This window comes from Helianthus annuus, chromosome 15, assembly GCF_002127325.2.
Source record: "Helianthus annuus cultivar XRQ/B chromosome 15, HanXRQr2.0-SUNRISE, whole genome shotgun sequence".
Lineage (NCBI taxonomy): Eukaryota > Viridiplantae > Streptophyta > Magnoliopsida > Asterales > Asteraceae > Helianthus > Helianthus annuus.
Window position 1 is genome coordinate 128,747,191 of NC_035447.2, and position 19,868 is coordinate 128,767,058.

The window sequence follows — 19,868 nt, forward strand, 5'->3', positions numbered from 1 at the left end:
TATAGCCTAAACAACTTCTTTTCACGTAATATGGCAAGTGATTTCAGTAGATGTGAAAAAGATGTGCGGAAATGGAAATCAGACTTTCAAGAAACAAGACCTACAGAATTATCAAGTTTATATCACTTTGAAACAAAATAGTTTAACAAGGTGATTGTAAGATTATGATCTAATACAAATGAATCTTGAATTATGTGGGTGAGAAGGGCAATGGAGTTTGGGTGTTTATATATGAATGCTAAGCTTCAAACTCAATTGTCTTCTGCTGGTTGAGCCTTCTATTTATAGAAGGCTGAGTGTATGAATAAACAATAGTTTATTCATGCAATAAGTCCTGCAAAAAGTGGCCATTTTACATATTCATTGAATCCGACATTCAAGTTGCCTTTTTCATCATGATATCCAATAATGTCAACTTGCTTCGGTAAGTGTGGCAGGATAGAGCCAATTTCAGACAAGTGGGGTATTTCATCAGAATTCTGATAAACCACTTCATCAGAAATTCTGATGAACAAATCATCAGAAAAATCCTGATGATCAGAATCGTCAGAAGCTGATGATATTTCATCAGAAATACCATCAGATCCATCCGAAATGACCTTTTCTGATAATCCAATTCAGCTCTTGATCAACTTGTGATTCTTTGAAGTAGATGTTGTGCATTTCAATTGTCGTATCTGATCTTCTTCTGCTTGTTGTGATCTGTAGGACTGTTATCTCTTCATAGATCCAGTTGATTATGATTTTCTTCAATACTTACAAATAAAGTTTCCTAACAAATACTTAGGGGGGAAACTGTTATGAAACTTTTTATGTAAGTATTGAAGAAAAACTTATTCAGCCTGCTCTAAAGAAGAAGATAGAGTCCTGAAGATCAAAAAACATGAAGAAACCGGATAGGTCGATTGAAAAGAACAACACATCTTCTTCAAAGTATCAGAAGCTGATCAAGAACAAGAGAAGATTATCAGAAAAGGCCATTCTGATGGATCTAATGATATTTCTGATGAAGTATCATCAGTTTCTGGCAAATCTGATCATCAGACTTTCTGATGATTTGTTCATCAGAATTTCTGATGAAGTGGTTATCAGAAATTCTTTCTGATAAACTCCACTTGTCTGAACGAGTTCTACTCTGCCACAATAACCGAAGCAACTTGACATTATTGGATCTCAAGATGAGCAAAGCAACTTGATAATTGGATTCAATGAATATGTTAAGAAGCTACTTTTTGCAGGACATATGCATGTCATGCCCTTGGGCTTTCTAAATAGAAAGCTCTTCAAGCAAAGGACGATGAGTAAAGCCAAGCATTCAATACATACAACAAAAACTCCGTTGTCCTTTCACCTCAGAATTACGCAAGTATTTGTTTGTAATAGATAATAACATCACAATCACCTTGTAAACCATTTTGTTTCAAAGTGATATAAACTTGAAAATTCTGTAGGTCTTGTTTCTTGAAAGTCTGATTTCTATTTCCACACACTATTTTCATATTTGTTGAAATCACTTGCCATATTACGTGAAAAGAAAGTTTTAAGTCCAACTGGGACTAACACCATCTGTCATTCTAGTATTTATTTTAATATCATAACACTAATAAGTAATATAAACAGTAAAACTAATCATAGGATTTCGTTTGCTTTGACGGTTGTATCGTTGCAATTTGTGAATCCTCAAGACAATCCATTGCAAAAGTGGCTTTGCTGATGCTTTGGATCATCTTAACTACTCAAATTATAAAAACCTTGATGCTACATCTTTAATATGTAGTATTAGTGGTGTTTAAACATGTATTGTATTTTATTTTCCGATAAAACACATATGTGTTTTCCCGTTCAAATAAAAAATTTTGCGTTGATCTTTTTAAGAACATAACCTGGTCATAACTAATTCAAACAAAGTGGATTTAACTATATAAGTAAATTCATTGAGTTGTCGTTCCAACGGTGTTTGTAACGTCGAAAAACTCTATCGCTTGGACCCCCCCTCCCCCAATAGCTGGTGCGCAAAACTGGATAGTCTATAAAGATTCACGATTCTAACCTATTTCTGGGTCCCAAACAGAAAATATTTCTAAATGAAAGTTTTTTGTAACATGTTTATTTTATGATTTTCCAACAACGTTTACTTTTTTTAAATTGCAATTAAAGATCAACAGAGATAATTTCTCTTTGCTAAAAACTAATCAACTAATAGTTAATCATCAATTCTTTCAATCATTATAACCTAATATCATCATCATAACATCTATAAACCCCAAATCACCGTTTTTAATACTCTAGGGTTCATCACTAATCATTGAACACGCTTTGCAAACGCATGAACTCCATCAAACATACAAGGTGAGATGATATCCTCTTTTTCTACTTTTATCTTTGGGGTGGAAACATGTAACCATACAAACAAACCTTTTTCTTACAACAATCACAACAATTATTTTTCATTATGCATATTACTTTAAACTATGGACACATGGCAATATCATCATATATCATTATTAATATTGATTGGTTGTACATTTATGGGCCTATACATCATACACTGCCACATCATATCTTTGGGGAAACCATGGGGGTGTGCCACAACTTTTTTTTCATACTTTTGGGCAAGCATGAGGGTTGTGCCACATCATCATACTTTTGGCCAACCATGAGGGTTGTGCCATGCCATTACCATATCGATCATGTGTGACGTTTTATATAATATGTTATATGTCTAGGGTCAGGATATATTAGGAAGTTTATTTGGGTAGGAAGGTTAGGAACTAATCTTCATCATCCATTAAGTAATTAAGTGCTTAGATTAAATGGGTTAAATTGATCAAAATGGGAGGCGCGTGAGTTTTCATTAAGGGTGTTCTATTTCTTCCAAGTCAATAGTTTATCTCTCCTCCAATACCTCCTTGTTTTTAAAACGTAAATAACTCATTTGTACGACATTATTTTTTTATAAAAATTATACCATAAAAGCGAGCGTTTTTCTATCTTTAAAACAACTATACCATTACTATACTTTCGAAAAAAATTGGAAACCCAGATACGTAAAACGCAATGGACAAATAACACAAAAAAATCAACTTTTTTTCTAAAACGCAATGGACAAAAAAAACACAAAAGAAAGTCTTCTTTATAAAACGTAATAGACTAAAAACACAAAAAAAAAATGTTAAAACGCAATGGATTAAAAACACAAAAGAAAGTTTTCTTTCTAAAACGCAATGGACTAAAAACAAAAAAGAAAGTGTTTTTTTAGAAAACGCAATGAACTAAAAACACAAAAAAAAATGTGTTTTCTAAAACGCAATGGACTAAAACACCAAAAAATGTGTTTTCTCTAAAACGCAATGGGCTAAAAATATAAAAGAAAGTGTTTTTTTTTTTTAAACGCAATTGAATAAAACACAAAAAAAAAATATTTTGTCATTGTGTTATAAAACGCAATGGGTTAACACACAACAAATGTGTTTTATCATTGTGTTTTAAAAAAATGACTATAACACAAAAAGAATGTGTTTTATGATTGTGTTATAAAACGCAATGGAGTAAAACACAATAAAATGTGTTTTATCATTGTGCTATAATACACAATTAAAAACGCAATAGACTAAAACACAACAAATGTAATGAACTTATTGTGTTTTATCACTGTGTTATAAAACGCAATGAACTAATGTGTTTTATAAAACAAAAACGCAACAAAAATAGAATTATTAACATATAATTTCATTTCAACTTCAACAAGCCACCATAAAACACACCAAGGTTTTAAAACGCAATAAATTTGACATAAAATTATAAACAGAATGCAAAAATGCCCTTTAAATCACCTACACACATTTTTCATAAAGTTACTAAAAAACAATTTGGTTGTGAATTACCTTTACTTTTAGCAATTTTGACATGCATAGTAATAAATCTTCTTTTCCAAACGTGTCTATGTCGATGATGATGTCATGTTCAAGATAGGAATTCATGATGTTGAATACATAATGAATCCATGATGATAATATCAGAGCAAGATAATATATTACGTATTTTACTCTTGTACATTTTTTTTTTTTTTTGAATGGCTAAACTTGCACCCCATGGGGATTGAACCCATGACCTCCTACTATTCTACACCTTATCTAACTCACCAATACCATTGGGAATATCCCAATAGATGATATTTTACTCTTGTACATAATAAATCCATGATGGTGAATGACGGGTTATGAGAAGGATAATGGTGTACGTCAGAAATTAAAGGAGTTTGTGACATCATCGCCGTTGTCGCCGCCAGTTGAAGAGAGTGGGGGTGTGGTGGATCGGTGATGATAGTGATTCGATTAATGGTGAATGGTGTTTAGGGAAGATAGAGTTTCAGATTTGAGAGAGGATGTTTCAGATCTCGAAAATGTAGTTTTGGAAAATGGAGGATTGACGAAAATGCCCTTATATTTACTTTTTAATTTTTGACACATCTCACAACCCTATTCCTTCCTAGCCTTTTTGTCAAAATCAAACTTCTCATTTGATCATTTTCCTATCTGTCTATGTTTTTATGAATTGTACATGTGAAATCTTTATCTTTTTTTATCTTATCATGCTTAAGCATATGTATCTCACCAACTCTTGTAGTTGACCCATTTTGTACATGTTTTCAGGCACAAAGATTTAGTTAGGATCATGGATTCCTCATAATAACTTAGCTTAGATATCAATAATCGAGACTCATGTTGTTTTCCTTATTCGTTGTAATTTGTTATTTGATCTTAAAAGAATGTACTTCAATATCACAATTAACTAGTCGTTTACCCGCGCGATGCGGCGGGAAACATATCACTTAGGTTGGTGAGTTTAGGGCTACATGGATGTAGTTTCTGATGTGGCGTGCGACGACCATGGTGGCAGTGTAGCAGAATGTGAGGGTTGGTTGCGGCCTTCTTCAGCGGCGGAGAATCAGTGGTGTGCGGCGATTGGTGGTTTCGTGATGGCGTTTGGTGGTTATTGTGCGATGGGCGGTTACCGGCTTCAGGAGAAAAGAAAGAAAATTGTGTAATTCTAGTTATGTTATGATGGGTTTTAAAAATGTGGGTAAACACACTAATTACCTTAACCGTTTTGACACATTACCCATTCTACCTGAACCATCCATTATGCCACATTTTCTAAAGGCTTGATAACTTCTTTGAAAACATTGTCTTGCCCCTGAACAACTTCCTGGCCAAAAAAAAAACATTTTGTTCCCACTGTTTTCATGAAAATTGCCATCGTCGTTGTCATCAAGAATCAACTTTACATCTAATCCATCATTGCACTTCTTTCGAAGAGTGCCTTCAGATCACCTTCCACATATGATACGTCCAACGTACATACTGAAATGTACATCCACAGAAAAACAATTAATAAACGTACAACTTTGAAGGCACATTTGTTTTTATATTAGTCTATATAAGTTGAAAAAAACAAGCATGCTTGAGTTACTGACAAAGATGTAGCAAATTGGTAAGTGAAATTTATGTCTGCCATTATTGTATGATCATACACATCATATAAAATAAAAATAATATAAAAATTGTTATTGTAGGGTATGCCCTGTATAAACATTTGTATGATAGTGCAGACTCTGTTAACAATTGTCAATTCACCACTTATTACACGTTGGTCTGGTCGTATTACAGTTGGTTGACAATTTGACTTATATAATCACATTGACTATTTATATTGATCACATTTAGCTAAACCAGTAAACATTTAAATAACAAAACTAAATAGTAGACATCCTGGACTTTGAACTCGTATGCATAAATTTCCTCGGGTTATTTTGTGTCTTTGCTATAAAATCCAATAGTTCATCAACGGAGGTCCTTCCTTTTTCTTTTTTGCGACGGAGTCAGACTGAGGTACGCAACAATTTGTTCACTTGTAATTTTGCAGATTTTTGTGACCTCGGGTCCTACAGAAAAATAATGCACAACCAGTGGATGTTTTAAAATGGGTCCCAATTTAAGTTCTTCAAGCTCTTGACCCCTTCACTTTTACAGATTTCTATCTCCAAGTCATGTAATAATGTGATCTTTTGAACTCCAACAAAACAATGTATAAAAGAGTTGGCCTGCAAAAATCAAAATCAGTTGATCATTTCAACATAATCATATAACTTATAAAAACTGACATCATTGATTGATAACGTGATCATTTAACCAATTTCAAAACACTAATAATGGGTCAAATATAAGTTATAACCAGTGTTATTAAAACCGGTTGGACCAATAACCAGGCATGGAACCAGTCCGGTTAAGCCCCTTTTGCCGTCCCATTTGAAGCAGCCGGTACTTTTTTATATTATTCTCTATCAAAACCTCATTTTGTTATTAATTTTTTCATCTTCATTAAAATGACAAACTAACAAATTACAAACAAATGGGCAACAAGCTGCGCCACAACCCCCTTTTGAATTACAAAACCAATACTACTAAGACGAAACGACCCATAAAGGGTGAGAAATTACTATTCACAGCCCGTTGTATCCTGTTTAGGAATTCCACGCCCTATGGGGATAGGGAACCAAATGTATCATAACTTACTAAAATTGCAAATCCACACAAAAAAACGGATGCATTTTCATATATTATTTATATGTATTTTTATAGAATGGCTCACTAAACAAACCTACTCATGTTAACCTCCTATACCAGCACCTCAATCCCTTCACCTCTTGGACAGAGAGGAGGCATGCATATAGTTTTAAGTTTTATATTAGTTCTAACGACCACAGAACCAGTAAAACTGCCAGTTTGTTATCAGTCTAGTTCGAAAAACATTTAGCTAATCTGAACCCTCTACCTCGTGGATAAAGAAAAGCGTGTATATTGTTTTAAGTTTTATATTATTTCCGGCTTTTAAATCCACTTAGACCAGCTAACCACTAAGACGCGCAGTTGGTTATCCGATCCGGTTCTAAAAACATTAGTTATAACCATTACACTATTAACTTAAAATAAAATTAATCTAAATCACATTTTGTCAAGTTGCAAATATAAAAACCTTTATTCTAGAAAAAAAGAAAAGAAAATTGGTGAATGATGATAAGCTTTACTTTACTTTACCTTTGCTTGAGTGAGCATGAGACCACTGAGGGAACATTCTGCATATGAAGCCCCATCGATTCGAATGAAGCAGTGTTCAGCGTCACAAATCAATCGAATCTTGCACCAAAGAGTGACAACCTGCCATGACGAAAAGAGTTTTAATATATTTATCTTACTCCAAAAGCCTTTCGAGAAGATGTAGTTCCATGGGTACACCACCCCCGCTCTCCTTGGGGAGAATTTGATTAAGTAAATGTTACAAAATTAGCCGTTGATCAGATATAGTATGTTCAGAAATGACGCCTTAGTTCTTCAATGAACTGATGGACCATATAACATTATAATAACGAAAAAAAAGTCATTGGGACCTGCAAATTGATTATAAAGGTGACATAACAGAAAATGTACCTTGTCTAGATACATGCCAATTGCAAAATACAACAAAGAGTCAAGAACCATCATAGCTAGACATAAAAAGCACACTCCAGAAGATGCCTACGTGGTGTACAAAGGTAGTAAATTAAAATGAGTTAAATAAAACAAAAGAGTAAAATGCCTTTTTCATTCCTGAAGTTAGACTACTTTTTGCGACTTTCGTCCAAAGGTTTGTTTTTTCGCATATGGATCCATAAGTTATGAAATCTTGCCATTTTCATCCGACACGTTAACTCATCCAATTTTTTAACGTTAAGTCAGGGGTATTTTTGTCTTTTTAGACATTTTAGTGATGATTGAAGGGTTGAAAGTCAACAAAGGTGTATCTTTATTTCTTAGTGTTTTTTATTCAACAAAAAATGCCTAAAAAGACGGGAAATGGCATTTTACTCAAAACAAGATGACATGTAAAATAAATGGCACTTCTTCGCCAAATGTTGCTCCAACGGAGTCCAACATGTGCACGCTCATAACAAGTCGAATGAAAATGAAAAGATTTCGAGCCTGAAGAGAAAAACTATTTGGACTTACTCAGGATAAAATAATGTGCATATTGCATAATATGGAATATTCATTATCTAGCAGGTATTAATAACATAAACATACCTTGGAGGATATATATGATCCAAGGGAACCATATACTAACTATGAACCTTAAAGCATCTCACATAAGGGAACAGTTGAAGAAGTTCCTCCCGGCTACGTCTCTACAAGGGTATAAATGTTAACGAATGATCTTTATTGTCATACGGTTCAAAAAAAATCATGAGAAGCATAAAATTTCCATTTTTAGATATTTTCTGAGTTAAGATTGCCCTTTTTGCTTAAATTAACAATACCAATATGAATCCCTGGGATTCTGTTATATAGTGTTCAGTGAAGTCAAATCTGACTCACCTTAATGCCAATACATTCATTTACATCAACTTTCGTGAGTGTGTTTGAGCATAATTTCAAGAGGGCTTCTAGGCATTTTTCAGTTACCCCAACGATTCCAAACAAGCTGCATATTTTGCAACCATCAATATTTAAAAATTTAAAACTAATGAAGATGCACAAACAACAGATCTAACAGGGCCAAGAAAAGCCGATCCTATAGGTTGGACCGTTGGAAAAAAGTCAAGAAAAAAAAAACAAAGAGTGAATGTAGCTGTTTGGTTGGGCCCAGGCCTGAATTTGAAAAATAACTGTGCTTAGAAGTGCACAAAATAAACGATTAAATAACCAAAACTATAACCGGATAATAACCAATTGAGGAGTAACCGATTAGTGGGTTTTTTAACCGTAGATTCATAACCTGTTAGGGATTTTTTAGAAGGAACCAGGTTTTAACCAATATACTGGTTAACTGTAAAAATAGAAAAAATTATAGGAAAAAAACCAATTAATTAACTGGGACAAAATTGGTTATTAACCGTTTTAGTTAAAGTGAGTTAAAGTGAATAACTGAAAAATACAAAAAAAACGGTTAAAAAGAAAAAATAAGGTTACAGTAAATATAACCGCCGTTTCGGTTAACGGAGCCAGTTGCTCAAAATAACAGATTTGTGCACCTCTAGGTGTGCTTAGACAGACATTAGGTTCAGGCAACTGGGTCTACCAGGCTTTCATATACAGATCAAATGCAACTTCCAGACACAACCAATACTCGACTCTTAGGCGAGTGAGTTATTTTAGATCTTAGGTTCAACTGGGCCTCAAAGGCTCCAACTAACTCAAGCCCAAACCCATTTGTGCATATCGAGAAACCATGATAAGAGGCTAAGAGCGTAATAACTTCCTAAAAACTATTGAAAAGTAATAAAAAACAAAAAAAACAATCGCTCAAAAGATATGGAGATGAATGTATCAATTTACCTAAAAAATTCAAGAGAAGTGCAAGTGTGCAACCTTGGCCTATAGCGATGACACCCGCATCAGTGACACGCACATACCTTTAACCAAATTAACGTTACTTAATTATAAGAAGAAAAAGTATATAACGATCATGTGTGATTGAATAAAAACAAAGAATTACCATGTTAAGTTGAGAGTACGAATGCTTTTGCTTTTGGCTATAGAGAAAAGCGCTTCATCGGATAGATTCTGTCATCAGAAAGTGAAAACATAAACTTCTATCCAATAAATAATAACAATAAACTAAGCTTGTATGGTAAATGAAATAAAGAATCTATACCTAAGCACCGCAAAGATCTAAGAATCTGAGATGGGCCAAAAGTAACATTTTTTTATAAACTCCATTTGTAAAGCTAAACAAAATAAATGAATTCTTTATAAATCAGATTATCCCAACACGACATAACTGAGTCAAAGTTTCTGATATGTGATAAATAGTCCAGGGTCTAGTGTGTCAGTAATTCAAAGTATAGGGACTGATCTTGTAAATTGTAAAAGGATCTGTTAAATACTGTTGGAAAGAGATGAGTATGACAGCTATTGATTTGAGATTAATCTCCTTCTTCTCTGGATTCTTTCTTCTTCTCCAATTCTTAGCTCTTAACTCTTGATTACCATTTCTACACGTAACAGTGGTATCAGAGCTGTTCGATCTTCGGACAATTCGTGATTCAAACTTCAATTCGTTAAAATTCAATCTAATCGATCGTTTCAAACACCGTTTCATTTCGATTCACTGGAATTGATCATTTGTTCGATCAATTCTGCTTCAATTCGATTCAATTTTTCCCTAATATTGAATCAGTTCAACAAATCAACAACCAAGAATGGTGTTCTTGTGCTCATGTGGGGGTTTGATATGGGTGAACAGAGTTCACGTTTGTGGAACTATTAGGTGTTCTTGTGGTGGGATGAAATATGAAGGCAGGGGTCATTGTTGTGGCTACATACCGGATTATTCAAAACCACCAACTAATTGGGAACTTTACACGGGTTACAGAAGTTGGGATGAATGGATAGGATCTCCAACATGGGGAAAACGAAGCCCTAGCTTATTCGGAACCAAGAATCAAGAAACAAAAATTCTAAATACTGCATCAGCTATGGAAGAAATTCAGAACTTACAACAAACAGGTTCATTTCAAGACTATTGTGATTCATTTGATTTACTTCTTACTAAAGTAATTCTAAGTGAAGAATATGCTACAAGTCTATTTGTGAGAGGTCTCAAATCTGAAATTAAATTGTGGGTTAAGTTCTTGAATCCAAAAACACTTAATGAGGCTTATGAAAAGGCAAAAAACCAAGTTAATCTTCTTGGCATTTTAGATGGCAATAAAGAATATAAGAAGGTAGGGAAACAATCTTCTGGTGCGAATTCTAGTAAGGAATATAGTGAAACTGAGATTCAAACTAGTGTTGAGGTTGAATCTGAAATTGAGGTTGAGATTCAAGAATTAATTGGTCAAGATTCAGGTGATAGTGAGTATGCCCTCAAGGTGCTCGACGAAATGCCTAAAGAAAAGGTCAATGCATTGAAGGGTGATTTTAAAGAACAATTTATTGCACTTAACGCACTGAAAGGTGATTTTAAAGAACCATTAAATGAAAAAGATAATAATGTTAGAGGATCAGAAAACGAAATGAAAGATGACATTAAGCAGATTCTTGGCTTAGATATGCCAGAGGAACATCATCATGTTCAATTGGAACACCATCAAGTTGATGACGTTTGTGATGATGTACCCACAGAAAGGGTTGATGACCCATTAAACTTTCTGGTAGGCGAGTGTCAACTTCAGGTTGGCCAAGAAGACGGACAAAAGTTGTTTGATATTCTTGTACAGAAGTTGAAACCCACATCTGTAAAGCATGAGTATATTAGTGAAACAAGCAATATCGAGGATTTTGATGTGGATTATATGCTTGATGAACCAGTTTTTGATGCTACTAATAGTCACCTTAAACCTAATGGAAATTCATTTCTTGAAGTAGATGACCTTCACAATGATGTCAAGACAGAAACTAGCCTTGATATTCTTAACGAATATCCATCATTTCTCATGCTACCAATCAGGTTGGAACTGGGTCAAAATGTGGGAATTTTGGGTTCAACAAAAACAGTCAATCTAGTTTCAGAGGTTCAAATGAGTGGCCTGATTGATGCTACATCTACACTGGTTCCTTATCCAGAACAAGTTGCTCTCGAGAGGTTGTTTAGAGTTGATGATATTAGGGTTGGTGCTACTTCTAGGAAGGCAATACCAGCTCTTGTTGATTTACTCAAGCCCATTCCCGATCGACCTGGTGCACCATTTCTAGCACTCGGGTTTTTAATACAGCTCGGAAACGACTCCTCGTCAAATAAGATTGTTATGGTTGAATCTGGTGCTTTGGAAGCTTTAACAAAGTATCTTTCACTGGGCCCACAAGAAGCCACCGAAGAAGCTGCTACTGATTTACTAGGGATTTTATTCAGCACTGCTGAAATACGGAGACATGAGTCAGCATATGGTGCTGTGAGTCAGCTTATAGCCGTTTTAAGAATGGGGGGAAGGGGTGCAAGGTATAGTGTGGCCAAAGCACTAGAGAATCTATTTTGTGCTGATCACATTAGAAATGCAGATTCTGCTAGGCATGCTGTTCAACCATTGGTGGAACTTTTAAATAGTGGGTTGGAGAAAGACCAGCATGCTGCTATTGCTGCACTAGTTGGACTATTGAGTGATAATCCATTAGGAGCTCTTGCTGTTGCGGATGTTGAAATGAATGCAGTCGATGTTCTTTGCAGAATTCTTTCATCTAATTGTTCAATGGACTTGAAAGGCGATGCTACTGAGTTGTGCTGTGTATTTTTTGGAAATGCAAGAATCAGATCCACAATTGCTGCTGCTCGCTGTGTTGAGCCTTTGATCTCACTCCTTGTATCTGAGTTAAGTCCAGCTCAGCATTCTGTTGTTCTTGCACTAGCAATTGCTTTGGCGCAACCTATTGTTCTAAAGTTTGGCAAAAAATCATTAAAACGGGATGTGCACTATAGAACACTGCAGGGTGAGTTTGCATCAGTGATTGTTAGATATGATTCGGTTGTTGGTCTGTCAATTATCACAGCCATGTGGACGAAGAAAAGAATGAAATATAGTTCATCTAATGGGGCTGCAAATTGTCATGACATCTGCTCTTATGAAGTAGGCTTTTGTGAGAAGAAAATAATTCTTGTTGGATCATTGGAGCTGCAAAGTAAAGCACAAAAATTTTCACAATTTCCTTTTGATACTTTTGATTAGAAACTTTTTTTTTTTACCATTTCTGATTTTTGAGGACAAAAATCTTTTAAGGGGGGAGTATTGATATGTGATAAATAGTCCAGGGTCTAGTGTGTCAGTAATTCAAAGTATAGGGACTGATCTTGTAAATTGTAAAAGGATCTGTTAAATACTGTTGGAAAGAGATGAGTATGACAGCTATTGATTTGAGATTAATCTCCTTCTTCTCTGGATTCTTTCTTCTTCTCCAATTCTTAGCTCTTAACTCTTGATTACCATTTCTACACGTAACAGTTTCATTTTGGTAAACACAGCTGTACCTCGAAAGTGCATAAAGATTTAGGCTCTTGAGGCCAGAGCACTTGACCATTACATGCTGCAAGCCCCCATCTGTTATCTTGACGCACCTACATAATCAAGCATCCAAAAAATGCAAAAAATGAAAAATAAAAAAAAAAGAAAAATAAAACTTTAATTTGATAACTTTTGGACCTGGTCATACGTTAATATGTTGATATATATTTATACACACACACAATAATATTTCAAAATAACAAACCGAGTGATATCCCGTGACTCCAGATGCAGATAGCTCTCGGTAATCATTTGCAAACTTTTATCTGATATACCCTGTTATCATCATAATTGTATCTTAGCAAATAATATATACCTCCAAATAATTCAAAGAGCAATAGAAGAAAAGTATGCTGATATAATATTAATTTTTTAGGTCTCTTCAGCAATGCACTTGAAATATACCTCACATCCACTCAAGTTCAAATGAACAATATGCTTGCAATTATTCACAAGATGTGATATACAAACATCTGTAACCCTGAAACAACGTATGCTATCAGTGTGTACATATATATATATAAACAATTTAACAGAATGAAGCCCTAGTATTTGGTACTTACTGTGTTTAAGCATCTTGAGAAAGGCTAGAGAAGAGATGTACACTTGCTTAGAACAAAAAGCATAGTCGTAAAGAAAAACTCATATGGTCGGAAATTAAACGATCGAAACCAAAACTCACCTGATATCGTATTTATGGTCGTCGATTTACCAAAACTTGCCGAAAATTAAACGCCAGATCTGTAAGAAACCCTAGCCGCCATTGTTGGAGGCGACGGTTAGGTCCTCAACACACCACCTACAAATCTATATGAAATCCGACGGTAGATGGTACTGATGGGGACTGATGTTGCTACACCCTTTACTTGCTCCACATTTGGAATCAAGTGTGAGATGTGAGAGACAAAGGTGGATGGTGATGATATGTGTGAAGTGAAAATGGACTGTCTGGCATGAAGTTCTTGAGTCGCCCGAGAGAGAAGGTCTGATGAATGTGAGATGTGTGAGTTGTGAGAGATAGGAGGGAATGGAAAGGTTGATCCGTGTTAATTGAATATCAGCCGTTCAGATCGTGATCCGTGTGAAAAAAGTGAAAACAATGGATGGTTGATAATGATTCGGGTGAAGGGTAAACTGTTTGTGTTTTCTCGTGCCTTAACACTTGTACATTGTGCATTAATTGTTTTTTCAACACCTTGTTGAATTACCATCTTGTCCTTCATATATGTTTATTAAAGTAGTATAGATAGTAAATTTCATTATGCCTTGGTCTTTGTAACAATCCGTCATGCACCGTGGATTCCGCACATGGTGAAGGTGTGACACACAGCTTCTAACCCACTTTCAAGTAGTTAACGTATTATTTATACTACATAGACATAGATAGCATGAATGTTTGAATAAACAAACACAAAGTTAGTAAGATATTTTAAGTATTTTAGATGGTTCACTTTCGTAGAATATTAGTTACTTACAGTCAATTACACACACCAAATGGTCGTCCATAGAAGAAATCAAAAAGTCATTAAGTGTTCATCTTCCACAAGTGATGCAAGAACTTAGTCACTCATCGCTTTGAGATGAAACATTTTCAAACTGGATTGATTAAGGTTAAACATACAAGATTGAAATGTTTGTAAGTTGTTCTTACAAGCCATGGATCCTTAAAACAAATAAAAAATATGAAAATACAAAAGAAATTTCGTGTAGAAGTAGAAGGAGGAGGAGGAGGAGGTGGTGGTGCATAAGCTACTAATTTATATACCGATTTGAGGGCAAAGCATGGACCGGGTAAGTACAAATTTATATACCGATTTGAGAGTAAACTGCCATTTTGGTCCCTATGGTTTGGGCACTTTTTCCATTTTAGTCCAAATCTCAAACTTTTTAAATCTGGGTCCCTGTGGTTTCACTTTTATTGCCATTTTAGTCCAAAATTCAAAAACCCCATTTTTTCACTGTTGCAACCTGCCTATTTTGTCTTTTTGTTAAGGGGTAAATTCGTCATTTCATAAATAAAAAAAATGTTTAAATGAAAACATACTCTGCACACTCTCTTTCTTTCTCAAAGCAGATCATCTTCCACAAACCCAGGTCAAGAACTCATAAGAAAAACCCTAATCGAAGTGTTAATCATAACAATCAGCTGGATTAACAAGTTCATAACACAAGGAATCAAGAGGAGGCAATCCAACAACAAAACCAAATAAATCAACCCGCAAAGAGACCAAGAGTGTCAATAAATTCCGACTATCGCTAAATCCCTTCTTCATTTGCTTCGATTTCCAAGGTTCTCTGGACCAATGATGAGGGTTCTGATTGCTTCGCGGAGAAGGAAGAAGATGGTGTCAAGTTCCACCACCGGGTGTGTTAGTGCAGTAATGTCTATCGCCTTCGTCAATCAAGTTCATAGCAGATTCTGAAGAAAAACAAGGCTTTATATTGTATTTAGTAAGAAAAGGCAAGGTGGCAATATTGTAAATATGAGGGAATCTTTCATATGCCTTGGCCTATAAATAGGAGCTTTAGGGTTTACATTTTAGACTTTTGGCCATTTGTAACTTGGAGAGCTTAGAGGTTAGAGAGAGAAACTAGAGAGAGAAAGTGCTCCAAGAGGTGATTCAAGGTTTGTACGACTTTCATATCTTTCAATTGAATCACAGATTTAGTACGGTTTTGTGTTTCGGTCTCGTTCATGCACGGATTCCGCACGTGGCACGGTCGTTTCGCAATCGATTCGGAGTGAAAACCGAGACCTACAAGTAGTATCAGAGCAGGTGCTCGGTTGGAAAGATCAAACGCACAGATTCGTACAAGTTTTGATCAGATTCAGAGCCAAAATCATTCAGATTTGTCAAATTCTTCTTATTTTTGTTGTTCTTCACGTTTTTAACTGAATTTTGACAAATTGAACAGGTTTCTACGGTCGAAAATTGCTGATTTTTTGATATGATGTGCGAAAACACTTGATCTACAAGCCTACAAATTTCAAGATCTTAATTCTTAACGGTTTGGGAGAAATCTTAGATTTTTGGTTCGAAAAAGTTGAGATATGTTTGCTGTTGATGTTGAAGATGCCAACCGATCGGCTAGCCTAACCGAACGGCTAGCCCAGCCGATAGGCTAGCATCTCTAACCGTTCCTTTACATCACTTTACATTCTATCAACATCATTAACAATATTCAGAGTATTGCATGTGATCTTTACAAATATGTCAACATTTGGTAAGTACACGTGATTGAATTCTTAAGGTCCAATCAGAAATTGTTTTATATATAGTTGTCAGTCATTTGAATTGTTTGATAAACTTCATGTGATAATGTGATATGAATGAGAAGTCATTATATGCATGTGATGTTGTCAGTTAGCATGTGATTAAAAGTTGTGGTAAGAATCTTTTGACCGATTGCATTTTTTGTCGTGTTAAATAGTGTCTTTAATCGAGTAGCAAACTCGATCGGCTAGGAAGTGTCTCAATCGAGTAGCTCACTCGATCGGCTAGGAAGTGTTTCAATCGAGTAGCAAACTTGATCGGCTAGGATCCACCGTAACATTTAACCAATCGAACAACAACTTGGATCGAACAGCAACTTGAATCGAACAGCAACTTGGATCAAACAGCAACTTGGATCGAACAACAACTTGGATCGAACAGCAACTTGGATCGAACAGGAGCTTTATATACAACTCGATCGGCTGGCGTAACCGATCGAACAGCAGTGTTAAATGTCACTTGATCAGCTGGTGTAACCGATCGAACAGCAGCATCACTGACACTCATTTAAGTGTTTGACCTGTTGACCTAGCCGATCGGCTAGGACTTCAGTTCGTTCCACCAGCATATTCATCCAATCGGCTATCACTCTAGCCGAACGGCTAGCTTTTCTGTTCGATCGACCGACCTTGGCATCCAATCGGAGATTCAAGGAGATTCAAGGTGATTCAAGGAGATTTACAAAGTTCAAATTCCAAGAAATAATCTGAAGATGTCGAGTAACAGCAAAGAATTCTACAATATGCTTTACAACACTTTCACTTCAGAATCATCCGAAAGAAGATCTGAAACAAGAAATTATTCGAAAGAGATTTCTGATCATTTGAAGTATGATAATCTGTATGGAAGCCAACAGAAACCACCGAAACTAATGAAGATTGAAGATTATCACTGGTGGAAAAGTCGGTTTGAGGGTTGGGTAAAAGCTTTCGCTCCTGAAAGTTGGTTAAAATTGAAATATGGATATACAGAACCGGTAAAAGAGGGAGGAGAGTTAGTAAACGAAAAAGAGTTCACATAGATAGATGTTAAAAATATTGTGGCTGAAAACAAAATGATCACATTGTTACATCAATCAGTAAGAGAAGACATTATTTCACTGCTTGAAAATGAGAAAACATCTAAGGGATTATGGGAAGCTCTTGAAAGAAAATGTTTGGGAAGTGCCGAAATCATAAAGAACAAAAAGAAATTGCTTAGAAAAGAGTATGATTTATTTGGTTGTTTAAAAAATGAATCAGTTTGTCAAATGATTGAGAGGTTTGGGCACTTGAAATTAGAACTGGCAAGACATGGGATTGAATACTCTCAAGAAGAGTTAGTCGATAAATTGTTTGATTCATTGCCAGATGAGATAGATTGGCAATATTATGCTTTGATGTTGAAGAATACGATCAAGTCTGATGATCTTACAGTTGATTTGTTGATTGAAAGACTTGAAAGTCATGAATTGGAGAACTGAAAAACCAATAAAGTCAAAACATACCAACAGAATGTGGATCTATATTACAGAGGAAACATGTTTGAGAAAAAGTCAAATTCGGGATTTAGTGCTGAAAGCTCAAAGGATTCACCTCAGCAGAGTTCTTCAAGAGATCCAGGTTATCATTCATTTGATTCAAATTCTTCAAATCTAAACATAGTCCATTGCAATATCGCCATTGATCTGAAAAACTCTCAAAGTCTGAATGCTGAAGCTGCCAAGCAACAAATAGTGTTCTTAGCATCCATCCTGGAATCGTACGAAAGTCTGATCGCAGGAAAAGTTGGAAACCCAAAAATGACAAAAGAAGATTATGATCAGATCGATCCAGAGGAGATGGAGCTAATGGATATTAAATGGTGCATGGCTAGCACAATAAGGAGAGCACAACGATTCATGGAGATCACTGGAAGATCGTCTTTGGCATCTAGTGATTCGAAATTGGGATTTGATAAAGCAAAAGTTACCTGTTTCAAATGCAAACAGAAAGGACACTTCAAGAGAGAGTGTACCAACAGGGAAACTGACGAACCAACGAATCCATTCAAAGATGATTACTACAAGAAAGCAATTTATCATCGTTCCAGTGGATCATCAAATGTGAATCAGAAACCGATCGATGAAGGGTCATCAAAATCTAGGGCAATGGCAGTTATTCATGACGATGAAGGTTACGACTGGAGTCAAGTTTACCCTGAAGAAGATGTGGTCGGACATGCATTTGTGGCTGAGGCTGATCCTGACAGATGGTGGAAAATTGATTATGCAAGATGGGAAATTGAAAAATTCCGAGAGTCAATCAAAGAAGCCCAAAGAGCCAAAAGATGGAATGATGAATTGGAGTGTTACATGGATCCACGGGGTAATCCAGTTGTTGATCCATCAAAAGTGGATTTCAAAGCTGTAACAAATTTACTTCCAAGGCAAGCTACTTTTAACAAACGAAGATTATCTGATAAAGAGTATTTGCCTGATTTGGAGAAGAAGATAAGAGAGGTTTGTGAAGCAAGTCTACCAAAGGTGGTAGAGATGAAGAAGAGATAAGAAGAAGAATTGAAGAAGATGATTGAAGAAGTGAAGACTGTCGCAAAGCTTGCTGCTGGAAAGGAACAGAAAGCTGAAGAAGAGCAGAAGATTGAATAAGAACAGAAAGAAGAAGAAGAAGAAAAGAAGAAAGAGGAAGTTCAGACAGAAGAACCGGTACTGAAAGAGATTGAGGTAAGTAAATCTTCTGATCTATCAAATGTTGATATTGTTGATAATAATGAAGACAAGTGCAGGAATTGCATAGAAATGTGCAAAGTCTGTACTGAAAAAGATGAAATGATAAAAACAAAAGAAATTGAAATAAATAAACTTGAAAATGTTTTCACAATAAAATATAAAGAAATGATCGAAAAAGAAGAAATTTTGAAACAAAAGGTTGAAAAACTGACACAGAAATGTCATGAGCTTGAAAAGGAAAATGAAATGTATAGACAAATGTGTACAGCAAAATGTGTTGGTTGCGATGAAAAAGATAATAAGCTTCAAAATTTTCAAAAAGAATATGATAATTTGAAGTGGTCAAATCAGAGAGTACAAGAAGCTTATGATACTTTGAAGAGCCAAGTCAAAAGTTTTGATCAAAGACTGTCTGAAACTTTAACAACCAAAGAACTGTATGAGAGAAAGTTCAAAGAAAAGCAACTTGAATTAAACAAGTGTGTTGATGAAGTTGCTAATCTCAAACAAGTTCTGGTTGAAAAGGAAAAGATCGTTACAAAACTTCAAAGTTATCATAACTCTTCGTATATTCTCGAACGCATTTTCAACATCACACCAGATGACACAGATACTGACAAGAACAAAAAGGGTATTGGTTCAGAATTTCATCAGGTACCACCACCATTGAGAAACAATTACACTTTTTATGATGAGGAAAAGGTGGCAAAAGGTCTGAACATAGTTGACCAATTACCTGAAAGTATCGATGTGACTTACACCAAATCTAATGAAGCTGATGATTCAGAGGTGGTAAGTGAGGTTGTTGAAAGCGTTTTGAAAGATGAGTCAACCAAAGGTTAGTCTGAATCACATG

General features: G+C 35.3%; 1 pseudogene; it reads right to left on the reverse strand.

Annotated features, from left to right (window-relative positions):
- Nucleotides 1-5,536: 5,536 nt before the first annotated feature.
- Nucleotides 5,537-16,941, reverse strand: LOC110883468 (annotated as a pseudogene).
- Nucleotides 16,942-19,868: the final 2,927 nt, after the last annotated feature.